We start from the raw sequence: 14354 nt of genomic DNA on the forward strand, positions 1-14354 counted from the left end.
TGACCGTTGACTGAACACTATTCAATTTTTTTTCTCCGTGTTTTTCTCCTTGTCTCCGTATTCTTTCTGTTGAAGAGCGTAGCTCGAAACGTCAAAGACTTTCCGTATTGCCGAGCGTCATACTAATATATACTTTTGTTATTTACACCACCTGTCCTCGTCTGTTGTTATTTTTTGTATATTCTCCCATATATATATATATATATATATATATATAAGTATGTTCCGATCTGGAACGCCTTTGATCACAGGCCTACAAGCGAGGGTTGTCCTGCAGCTAAACACAACAGCAACAACAACCAGAACAACAACAACAACAACAGCAAGAACCTCCTTCTTCTCATCAACATGATGATAATGATGATGATGATGATGATCATCATCATCACCACCTTTGACAGCAATATTAACAACGGCTACAACAGGGGCAGAAACAACAGCTTCATCATCATCGTCATCATCATCATCAACAGCATCATTCTCATCACAGCAACAGCAACAACAGCATCAGCAGTAGCAGTACCCCCACCACTTCCAACAACAACAAGGCTCTGTTAATTTTACAGAACGTTAATTCATCTCAAAGACAGGGATTCGTATTTAAAACTCAGAATAATCTTTCTCTAATGGATGCATAATTTCCCCATTTTTTTTCTTTAATCAATTGTTAGGAGAAAAACAACAACCGGCAACAACTAAAGCAACAACAACAGCAACAGCAGCAGCAGCGCCACCACCAACAGCTTACAAATACTGAAATTTCTGACGCCCACGAAGTTTTATCAGAGATTGTTCCATTGTATGTGTGTGTGTGTATATATATATATATATATATATATATATATATATATATATATACATACATACATACATACATACATATATATATATATATATATATATATATATATATATATATATATATATATATATATACACACATACAATGGAATAATCTCTGCAATGTGTACGTAGGTGTGTGTATGAATACGTCTGTGCTTTCACGTTGATTCATATTTCTCCATTTATCTCTCTTTCCCCACGTTTCTCTTTCTATCCCTATCTGCCCCTCCTCCTCTTCACTCTCCCACACTCTCTTTATGGATATTGTCTTTCTACTTTTCTTTTTCTATTATTTTCCTGTTTGTATGTTTGTAAGCGTGTTCAAGGCATATCGCATTAGTGAGACGATGCCTCCATAGCTCCTTCAGGAATGTGTGTGTGTATGTGTGTGTGTGTGTGTGTATGTGTGTGTAAGCAAATGTATGTTCAACTTTTACACTCACACGCACGCACACATACTATATACATATATACATATATATATATATATATATATATATATATATATAATACAAATAATAAATGAGTATATGCATATATACGTACATGTATGTACATACCTACATCTACATGTATATATAGATGCATATCTGGGTACAGGACGTTGCAAAAAAAAAACGTGGACAAAATGATAAACACAGCACAGAAAACACACAGGCTACATAGAGAACATTTCCTTCATCAGCTGCCACCATTCTAAAACTAAGCGTTTCGAAGAGTTAGAGCAGGACGCATCGTTAGAATGGCTCTTCCCACGGATCACAAATTAAATTTGTACCATGATATATATATATATATATATATGCGAAGGAGAGGCTGCGTGGTAGGTAGTTTGCTTACCAACCACATTGTTCCGGGTTCTCATCCCACTGTGTGTCACCTTGGGCAAGTGTTTACATTCTGAGTTTGTATTACTCACTCCTTTACTCCGATTCTCCCTCTCTTTCTTCCTTCCCCTTCTTTCTTTCTTTCTTTCTTTCTTTCTTTCTTTCTTTCTTTCTTTCTTTCTTTCTTTCTTTCTTTCTTTCTTTCTTTCTTTCTTTCTTTCTCTCTCTAACACACACACACATACAAGGCATTTGTCGGACCAAGATTATAGTAGAAGAACCTTGCCACGCAGTGAGTCTGTACCTGGGACCACGTGGTTACAAAGCGAGCTTCTTAACCACACAGCAATGCCTGTTTTAGTGGCATCCTCTAGTCTGGGATTTGCACATGGTAAGCCTATCGAAGCCGATACCATGGTCTCATTGGTTTTCTCGAGCATGGTGACATTTGTCTGTGTAAGATCCCAACTCTTGTAAAGAGAAACCCCTCTACTGTGGGGAGGACCTCATTCTCAGTAAGAAGGACCCCCATTCCCTGTAAGAAACCTATCCTTTCATCGTTCGCAACAGAGTGGGGTCGTACGTTTGGATAATGTGAACTGAGGATTACATATTTCCTGACTAATCTAAAGTTTGACGGCGAATTACATTGTGTAACACGATTTTTGACTTTGGGTAGCCACTGCTATTTCTTATTTGCTTACCCATAAAAGTATGGAAAATGGCTAATATTTCATTCAAACTTTGCTTTTGTTATATTTATTCAAACTCCAAAGAATTCCTCTCAACACATGGTTATGATGCTCCTGCTCATGATCAGAGATGCACATATTGTCAGTCATTAAGGGACATGCTCAAGTGGTTATGGTCAAGCAAGTGACAAGCAAATCTGTGGTCTTGAGCAGAATATTTGCTATAACGATATTTCTGCTTCAGCGATGCAGTACCTAATCTGCTCGAAATGTAATGGAAAATAGGTCAGTTTCAAAACATTGATGTCCAGGTCACAAAAGTCAAGTTTGGAAGGAATAGTGGTAATTTCCTAACGATTCTGCTTGTAATAGTTGCAATAGTTTCTAATATAGGCATATGGCCTGTAATCTGGGGAAAGCAATTAGTCAATTGAATCGATCCCCAAAATATGACTGGTACTTATGTTTTTACCTTATGGATCATTAACCAACGCTCTGGAAAGTAAAGGCGCTGAGCAGAATAAGAGTGTGGAGAGGAATAGAGACGAGCGAGTGGAGAGTGGCGAAATTGTGGTAGCACAATACCGGGAGTACTGAAGAGCAGAGGCTATTGTAGTAGCGCGTGGAGGCGCAATGGCCCAGTGGTTAGGGTAGCGGACTTGCGGTCATAGGATCGTGGTTTCGATTCCCAGACCGGGCGTTGTGAGTTTTTATTGAGCGAAAACACCTAAAGCTCCACGAGGCTCCGGCAGGGGATGGTGGCGAACCCTGCTGTACTCTTCCACCACAACTTTCTCTCACTCTTACTTCCTGTTTCTGTTGTGCCTGTAATTCAAAGGGTCAGCCTTGTCACACTGTGTCACGCTGAATATCCCCGAGAACTACGTTAAGGGTACACATGTCTGTGGAGTGCTCAGCCACTTGCACGTTAATTTCACGAGCAGGCTGTTCCGTTGATCGGGTCAATTGGAACCCTCGACGTCGTAAGCGACGGACTGCCAACAATTGTAGTTGCGGTAGATTTGCTCGAGAGAGGGTACAGCACGTCTCTGGGTCGACGGGGAGTGGGGGGGGGGGAAGGTTTGAACCATGTTGGAGGGTGGCACTTTATACAAATCAGTCAAGTGTTTTTTCTGTAGATGCGTTCTAGGGTGTCTGAGCGGGCAGCAGTAGCAGCAGTATTGTCTCAGATGTGGGAGTCTCACTCCATTGTGGGTCTCTGCTAAGCTTTGTCGGCCCAGCAGCCGTCGAGAACTAAAGGATGTATGTTCATTAGGAGAGATCATTATCACTGTCGTCATGTCGATATTCATTTTCGTCTTCTGCTTCCTCTTCTTCATCATCGTTACCAGTCTCAATACCGTGACCACCACGACCACAACCACGACCACCGCTACCACAATCGTCGTCGTCACCATTTCACACATTCAATCAATATTTCTTAAAAGAGAGAGTGAGAGAAAAAGGGTGGAGTAAGAGAGAAGGAGAGAGAGAGAGACAGAGAGAGAGACAGAGAGAGAGAGAGAGAGAGAGAGAGAAAGAGAGAGAGAGAGAGAGAAAGACAGAGAAATAACTCAAAATGAAAATAAAAATAGCAAGTACTTTATGGAAAATTAAAATTTGAATTCCAAATATTAATTAAAAGATAAAATGACAAAAAGAAGGTTATAGATTTTTTTTGTTATTGCTTGTTTATTGTTTTATAAATGTTATTTTCTTTCCAGTTCGATCCACTCCTAACATTCAGTTAGAGTTTCATTCTATTTTCTTCACGGATTGATTTAAATCTTCTTAATGATAATAATAATCCTTTCTAATACAGGCACAAGGCCTGCAATTTAGGTAGGTAGTGGGGGAGGGGGTAAGTCGATTACAATGGCCCTGGTACTCAACTGGTAGCTATTTTATCCACCCCGAAAGGACGAAAAGCAAAGTCGACCTCGGTGGAATTTGAACTCAGAACGTAAAGACGGACGAAATGCCGCTATGCATTTTATCCGGCATGTTAACGATCCTGCCAGATCGCCGGCTTTGTGGAGAAATAATCACCACAATATTTATTTATGTAAAATTACATAAATATATAACAGTTGTTGTATGTAGAATAAATTCTTTCTATATTTGACTAAAGAATATACACGAATTAAGATTATTATACTTAATTGTTACGAAATGGTTTGGTAGTTTATCATTACAACCAAAATTTCGACGCAGCATGGGCAAATGGTTAATATCTTAGTTTCCCAATCACGAAGTAATGAGTTCGATCCTACTATTTGACATCTTAATTAAGTGTTTATTTTACCATATTCTCAGCTTGACCCAAGCCTTGTGAGTGAAAATGTGATGGAAACTGAGTGGAAACCTGTCGACTACATTCTATCTGTAATTATAAAATCCAGCCTTGCCGCATGTGTCATGCTGCCCGCTTCTCAAAAACAGGTGGCCCATGTCAGGTCTAAACCGTTACGAAACGAGGTGAATGTTATGTAAAATGAAACGATATCAAGGTTTAATATTGATACCGTCAAAGGCTCGGGATACAAATTACATAGTCTTGTTGAAAATATTATAGTTTTTCCTATCTCAGCTCACTTTAACACACGTTCTTGAATACGCGCAAATTTGCATATGATAACGTCGCATTATGAGTGCTTGCGTAAGTAAGTGCCTGTGTGTGTGTGTGTGTGTGCGTATGTACTGTTTTATGGGACCGGGATTTCTATTCTTGTCCCGGTCAAGAAGTTTCTAATGAATAAATAAATAAATAATAAATAAATAAATAAATGAATTCAAATTGACGTAATATTGATCGCTATGACAACAGAGAATTTATTTACCTTAGTTAATTATAAGGATGTTATGCAAAAAAAAAAATAACTCTTTGCTGTAAAGAAAGACGCCAATGCGATGACGTATCAGATACACGCACGCGCACAAATGCATCCGTAGGCGTGCACACGCTAATGATGTCCCGTCATTGTAGAATGAGTTATATGCAAATTACTGAAAGACATTCTAATGAGACACATAAAGGTGAAAACAAACTTACGTCATATTCGTTATTCTTTACTCCATTACCGTTTACTTGTTTCAGTCAGTGGACTGCGACCATGCTAGGGCACTGCCTTTAAAGGTTTAGTCAAAGAAATCGACCGTAGTACTTATTTTAAATCTAATACTTATTCTATCAGTCACTTTTGCTGAGCCGCTAATGTCACGGGGATACAAACAAACGGGCACCGGTTGTCAAGCGACAGTAGAGAAAAATGCAAACACAAAGACGCATGCACATACATACATACGTACATACATACATACACATACAACGAATACACACATATATACATATACACCCCTACACACATACATACAGCATATATACATATATACATACACACATGCATATACACACACATGCATACATACTTAAATGCATACATACATATACACATACATATGCACACATGCATACATACATCCGCACACATGCATACATACATACATACATACATACATAATACTTACGTACATACATGCGTGCATGCATACATACATACATAAATACATGCATACATACATACATAAAACATACACGATGGCTACAAACTCGTGTTCGAGTATTGTCATCGCCTGATCGGAAGTCCCACACGTGCTAAGACTACGACCAGCCATTTTTGTGACAGTTCTTACTTTTCTCAAGCAATGCCTGTGCATGATGATTTTTTTCTAGAGAGGAAAGGATTTGCACAAATCCAATCCCACTCTCTGAACATGGACAACATAAACTCGAAAAGAAGAACTTGTCTACATCATCGAATATTGTCAGTGTCGCAGGTTTTCTCTCAGAGTTTCCCTCTCCTAGAGAGATGCTGTGACAACAATAGAGAGGCTTCCCACTCCCAGTGGACCAACCGTGCGTCTGGACACCAGCACAGATATTTCCACGTACCCGCACATGCATACACATGTACACATTGTTGGATGGCCGTTGATGGCTCATGAGCTCTTCCGCCCTTTGACAGTTCTTATTTTTCGTCCTGCAGAGTGTCCAACAACCACCCTCCTCACAAAGCAAGCTTGATGGGGTAGCCAGTTTAGTCGCCGACGACCCGACCATGCAGCAGGTTGTACTGGGTGACATGTTATCAATAGCGCCCAAGAGCGACCTGACATATATACATACATACATACATACATACATACATACATACATACATACATACATGCATAACGCAGTGCTGAAAAGTGAAGGGAGCAACATTGTACGAGTTGGAAGTGAGCTCCTCAAGAAGCATACTCTTCCTGATGATCTATACAGCCCCAAAATAGCTGGACTCTCTTACCCCAGAGAAGACCTGGATGGAAAGCACTCAGCATACAAAAAAAAAAGTCTCTGCAAGGTATGTTGCCCGGAAGTTTGAAGAAGACAGTAGAATTGACACGAAGCGCAGCCTCTCTTGGGAACAAGACCACTACATCACATCACACTTTGAAGGCTACGCTTTTGCAACCCAGGAACAGGAGATTGCCTCAAAGTACCTGGTGAACAAGAGAGACAGTGACGCTCTTGTAATCCCAAGGTACAACTGCATGTGTATGCTATGTGATGCTTCAGTGGAAGACATCATGCATGTGATAACAGCTGTCCTAAAATGTCGTCACTGTTCTACCTCCCTATGCGGCACGATGTTGTCGCTAAAACAATTAACAATGCCATCCACAAAAAGACTATCCTGAAATAATATAGGAAATCCCTCTGTTATGGAATACATTCATAAACACCAACTCAAGGAATACTAGTAGAATATTCCCATCAAAACTTCTGTCAAATGTAAACATAACAGGTCGGACATTGTTGTTTGGGACAGAGGGACAAAGGTATGTACCGTCATAGAGGTTAGCTGTCCTGCGGATATAAATATCTCTTTGAAAATCAAAGAAAAAGAGGATATCTATGGATAACTGCTTCGAAACCCCCAGCTTATATATCCAGACTACGAATTCATATTGGAGCACTAGGTTTTGTTGATAACTGCTTAAAGGAGAATCTGGATAAACTGGGATTTTCAGAAAGAGAAATCGACCGGCTAACTCGTACATTACATGTGCTATCTATGAGTGGAACAGTAAAAATATGCAAGACTTTTCTCAAGTTCCTAATGTGAATTAGTCTGTGTTACTACATCCCAAAGATGGAGCCTTGTATCTTTGTTGGTAACCGGCTCCCTCCTCAGTGGAAGATTTATAATAACTAAAAACTAGAAGAGACATACATACATACATACATACATATACACATAATACATACACACATACATTCATACATACATACATACGTATAAACACATACACACACATATATATAGGACGAGCTTCCTCACAGTTTCCGTCTACCAAATTCACTCACAAGGTATTGGTCGGCCCGCGGCTATAGTAGAAGATATTTACCCAAGGTCACCCGCGGTAGGACCGAAACCCAAACCACATGGTTGCAAAACAAGATTCTTAACCACACAACCATGCCTGCGACTAGTTATTTCATATGAGTTACACGGCTAATTAACCGAAGAGGACTTTTAAGCTGCATCAGATATTATGAGAACCTCAACAGCAGACAGAATGTTTTCCTCATTGAAAATGTCATAGTTACGGTTTTTAATTATTTGCTCGATGTAACTTGAAGTGGAAGTTTGTATGAAGAAGTCTTCTCTAGCAATTTCCATTACGAATTGTTGAACATAGATTTATGTCGACGACTTCGGCTATTGTTGCTACTGCTGCAGTCAATGCCATGTAGGTCATTTCCTTCTAGCACCGAGAAACACACAAACACACACACTGTGTGTATGTGTGTATATGTCTACAGAAAAATAGATAGATAGATAGATCTTCATGTTTCAGTCATTTGACTGCGGTTATGCTGGATCAACGCCTTGAAAAAGTTTTAGTCAAACAAATCGGTACCAGGGCTTATCTTTTTTAAGCCTGGTACTTATTCCATCAGTTTCTTTTGCTAAGTTACGGGGACGTAAACACACCAACACCAGTTGTCAAGTGGTGGTGGTGGAGTGGGGCAAACATGGACACAAAGACATATAGATATATACATATATAGATATATACATATATAGATATATACATATATATATACAGGTACCGAACCTCTTATCCGGCAACCTTGGGATCGGAGGTGGTCCGGATTTCTAGATTTTCCGGATTTCTGGACACAGGCTAAATATATACCGAAAATGTAAAATAAACAACGAATAGTAAAGAACAAAATTGTATAACATATACAAAATAATAAATGTCTAAAGCAGTCACATAGGAACTGGCGTCGTGTGACGCATACGCCACGGAAACCAAGACAAAGCGGCCATGCGACGAACTACTACAGCCTACGAAATTCAAAGCTAGTCAATTTCAAAAATAGCCGGATTTTTGGTAATTCCGGATTTCTGGTAATTCCGGATTCCTGGATTCCGGATAAGAGTTTCGGTACCTGTACATATATATGACAGGCTTCTTTTCAGTTTCTGTCTACCAAATCCACTCACAAGACCTTAGTCGACCCGAGGCTATAGAAGAAGACACTTGCCCAAGGTACCATGTAATGGGATGAGAACCCAGATCCATGTGACTGGGAAGCAAGTTTCTTACTACACAGCCACACATATCTCTAGACCTACACGATGACGCATGGAGCCAACAAGAGGCGGTTTTAGCCGGTTCATCGGTCCCGGGCCCGAAAAGCTAAGGAAGGACACGTGACTCCGAGTTGAAACCTCCATTAAAATTTTTAAAAATCAAAAAAAAGAAAAGAAAAGAAAAAGTCCCCCTTGTATTTTTAAGAGAACTCTCCCTCCTTAGACTCAAAATTGTTTTGTTTCACCTCGTCAAATTTCGTTTGGTGGCCCTGATCACTCTCTCTCTCTCTCTCTCTCTCTCCCTCACACACATAAAACAATCATTTCTTTCTTACACTCATTGGGAAGAACAATTATCATCTTCCACATAATTCCATCCTAGAAGAATTGTCTTGAGAAAACGTTCAGTAACAGTAGCGAGAAATCTTTTAGGTGAAGATTGATGTATTAAAAAACTACGTTCTAGAAGCTGACCATTGCAGACAATAAAGCAGACGATTTGGTTTCCTTTCATTTACCTCTGTCTCTCTCTTTTCCCTTCTTTCTCCCTTTACCTCTTTATCTTTAGATATAATTATCTTTCTCCCTCCCTACCCTACACTCTTTCTTTCTCCCTCTCTCTCTGTTTCTATATCTCTATCTCTTTATTCATCTATGCTTTCTAACGATCTATCGACCTGTCTATTTGTCTGACTAGGCTATGCGTGTGTGTGTGTGTGTGTGTATGCGCGTGTGTGTGTGTGTGTGTGTGTGTATATGTGTATATGTGTGTGTGTGTGTGTGTGAGTGTTTGAAGTTCACCTTATATTTAAAGAATTTCCATGATCTTATCACGCATTTGTATTTATTTGTAACTAAATCCATTAGAGTGACGTTTCGATATTTCCCGATATGATTTTCAACATAAACAAACTTACAAACATACATACATATACACATACATACATTACGATATCATTTCAAAATAAACATATACATACATACATACATACATACATAATACCCTGTTGTTGATGGTGAAATTCCGATGAAGACTCTTTCTCTATTGGCTAGATATCTTGAAATAAAACTGAACAATGATATTCATATATACACTCACACACTCGCGTGCGCATATATGAATTTCTATTCGCATAGTGTTGTGCATAAAGAATATATTTTTTAGTTAATGACGAGCCATCAAATGCGAAAATATGCAAATTAAGCTATCCAATAATGAGCTAGCCTAATTTACGACTGTTTATTTTTTATATACCGGAATATTCTATGCTATGGATTGGAGTTAAACATGTACGTCTTCTATGAAGTGCGATTAACAACTTTTTAAACATTCGTAAGTTTATGACTGCAGGAAAAACATGAACAGGAGATGACTGAAGATGACTGACGCCCTAGACAGAGTGGTGGAGGGAAAGATTGGGCGAAAATGGTCAGTGCTGATCCTGGGTGGCGAGAAGAAGCGAGAGGGAATAAATCAGTGGGCTGGGATGGAAGTGGCATGATATCATCCAAATCTGAGCAATAGAAGCCACATTGCTGTATCGGTAGCTAAGGCTGAGAGAGGACACAGCTCGTCTGTGAGTCAGTGTTTAGAGTGATGATTGTTGAGTGATTCTTCATGGTAATCAATTGAGTGACCTTTTTATGGTCAGTAGTGAGTGATGTTCATAGATGTAGCAATAGCAAGTCCCAGATATAGAAGTAAAATAAAGTTACCTTCTTGAATCATGCCGACTCACAAGGACCGGTTTTCCGGTTTCCATGGCGTATATCCTCTCCACCTGGAAGGGACGCCGGTCCGTTTCAGGATTACTCATTTTTGTCTGCTGAATGGACTGGAGCAACGTGAAATGAACTGTTTTGCTCAAGTCCACAACGCGTCACCCCGTCCAGAAATCGAAGCCATAATCTTAGGATCATGAGTTCAACACCCTAACCACTAAGCCACGCGCCTCTACCGTCCTAAATACGAGATCAATACTCCAATGTAGGCCTTATTTGAGCATCGTTGATACATTTAACTATCAAGCCAGATCTAGTCTGGCCCTATGCTCTCTGTTCCTGTAGCTTAAGACAAAATGCCACTAGAAACCAACTAAGTACTCATGGACAATACTGCTTTTAGCTCTATGGCTAGTACAGCTGGTTACTCGGTTTCCATGGCGTATAAGTGACAGTGATTACTGCCTTCACGTCAGTCTGTCGCAGGTCATTCATTCACTGCTGAGTGGACTATAGCAGCGTGAAATGAAGTCTTCCGCTGAAGAGCACAACTCACCGCCTGGTCCGAGAATCGAAATCACGATCTTGCGTGCAACACCTTAACCACTAGGCCACACGTCTTCACAACGTATGGAAACCACAAATTATTTAATCAAAGCATAAGAGACATTTTAAGTATTCGGAACATGAATCTACTTGTGTACGTCCGAAATATATAATAAAGAAATAAATAAAAAGATGGTAAAAATGACAATTAGTTGACCAGAATTTATTGTCCTAATTTCCAAAGTAAATTTCACCTTTTACAATTATTATTCGTAAGTCTTGTGTTCAACTTGTGTTATTATTATTATTATTATTATTATTATTATTATTAACATTATTTCGTTCTAGAAACCTTTCATAGACATTTGAATTTACAGCACAGCAGCGAAACTAATCATCTCCATTACTTAACTCAATTAGTCACAATTAACGACTCTAGATTCGTTTACTTTTCATCCATTCTGCAGTCCTAACGGTTTAATTTGTTCGTTATATTTTAGCATTTTCTGGAAGATTCAAGCAATAGAGTTGCAACGCTAATCAGATTTTCACAAAATTTTCTCATCGTTCAACGTGGATTATCTAGAAGTAATTTCATTTAGAAATTCGGCGAATTGATAAGTATTCATTTCACGATATCATGTGAGAAAATGTCTTGGATTATTCCCAAGCGAATCATCTTATCTGATATCATTATCCATGAACTTAAAATGAAGAACTAAAATAGTCTATGACTATCCATTAAACTGTTTGATTTCTAATATTATTTATTTTAAAGCGTTGTCTACAATGGTTATTGTTGGTTCTTTTATTTTTCATTGGTCAACTTAGTGGTGTTTATCTGCATGTTTTCTGAAAATGATTATCTAAAACCGTTTAACTGTATAATTTTAATATCATTTTTCATTGGATAATTCAGTGGTTTTTCTGTCTCTGCTTGTTGATTACATAAATGTATCCTGTGTGGCCAACTGACTACAACGTAGCACTCTTGATATTGCGATCGTGGTTTCCATTGTCAGACAGGTGCTATGTTGTGTTTTTGTAGATATGAGTGACACATACAAACATTCACACATATATACATACATACATACACATATCTACATCTACGTATATGATATACATATATATATATGTATTTGTATACATACATACATATTGATATGTATGTATATATGAACATACTACATATTAACCTCACACACACACACACATGTATGTATGTATGTATGTATTTATGTATGTATTTATGTTATCAATCAGTTTCATTTCTGTATTTCTTGTCAATAGAGAAAGAGCCGGACTCTAAAATAGATTCAAGGCTCCTTCATTGGAACTTTTATCAACATCATCTAGGTATTTGTGCATATGTGTGTGTGTGTGTGTGCAGTATTTGGTGTTAGTGTATGCGCAGGTATGTATGTATGTATGTATGATTGTATGTATGTATGATTGTATGTATGTATGATTGTATGTATGTATGTATCTTATACGACGACAAAAGAAACTGGAACCAGAAATATGCAAAATTGTAAACATTGCATAGATTTGAACCTGTTTGTGTATGTATATGTATATGTGTGTCTATGTATTTGCATGAATAGTGTATACAAAGAAAGACAGGGAGGGAGAGAGAGAGAGAGAGAGAGAGAGAAAGAGAGAGAGAGAGAAAGAGAGAGAGAGAGAGAAATAGAGAGAGAGAGAGAAAGATAGATAGATAGATAGATAGATAGAGAGAGAGAGAGAGAGAGAGAGAGAGAGAGAGAGAGAAACTGATGAATGATACTTCGTAATCGTTTTTACATATTTCTTTTTTACATTTTTCGCCCCAAAATCCATTGTTTGTCTATCTGCTCGTTCTATGTTTTAAAACTGCAGCTAACCTTAGATAGGTTTCAGTCAGCCATAACTGAAGCTATCTATAATTATGTTAGAGTTGTAATTTAATTCTGTGGTTATTTATACACGAAAACGTGGAAAGACTTATCATATTGAGTAAATAAAAAGATGAAAAATAAAAACAATAAGCAAAGAACAGGAAAATTTCGTATAATCTGTGGCACGATTATGTGTATAGCGCTGATGCAACACACACACACTCACACACACACATGTGAGTATATACACATTATTATTTTAATATATATATATATGTATGCACTTACGTATTAATGTTACAGAATTGTTCTGCATCTCAGCTCGTACATACATATACACATGTATGTATGTATGTATGTATGTATGTATGTGTATATATATATATATATATATATATATATATATATATATATGCATATAAATGTATGTATATATATATATAAATGCATATATATATGTATATATATAAATGTATATATGTATACAGACACAGACATACGCACACGCACACATATAGATAGATAGATAGATATGTACGTATATATATATATATATGCACGAAAAAATATATATAAATGTATATATACACATATGTATATAGATAAATAGACACATAGATATATATGTATACACACACACACACACAGACATATATATATAGATATACATACATACATGTATACACATGGATACTCGTACACACGCAGATATGCACACATGGTGAAAAAACACAACCGCAAAGACGAGTAAAAGAAATCAGACCATTAGGAAAAAAATGTAAATAGAAGAAAAAAAATAAAAGATGTAAATGTTTGTAACTTTTCGAGCATTCCCTCTTCTTCTAAAAGATAAGATAGACAAATGAGAAAAGAATGGAGAATGAAAACTTGAGAAATAGAAACGCATGTTTATACAACGGTCACAGCGTACTGTACATGTGTATTATGCGTGTGTGTGTGCTAGTATCTATATATGTATGTGCATAGACATGTACATATATATATATATACATACACAATATGTGTGTGTGTGTGTGTATACATATACACAGGCATGACAGAAGTAAATAGACACTCCATAAAACATCGTTTTATGTTTATTTTAACTTGAAACGGTTTATATTTTTTATTCATTGGCATTTTATGTTTCAGGTTCTATATGTGACTGTTTAATCATATCACGTACAAAAGAAG

This window comes from Octopus bimaculoides, chromosome 10 (assembly GCF_046866305.1).
Source record: "Octopus bimaculoides isolate indiv1 chromosome 10, ASM4686630v1, whole genome shotgun sequence".
NCBI lineage: Eukaryota > Metazoa > Mollusca > Cephalopoda > Octopoda > Octopodidae > Octopus > Octopus bimaculoides.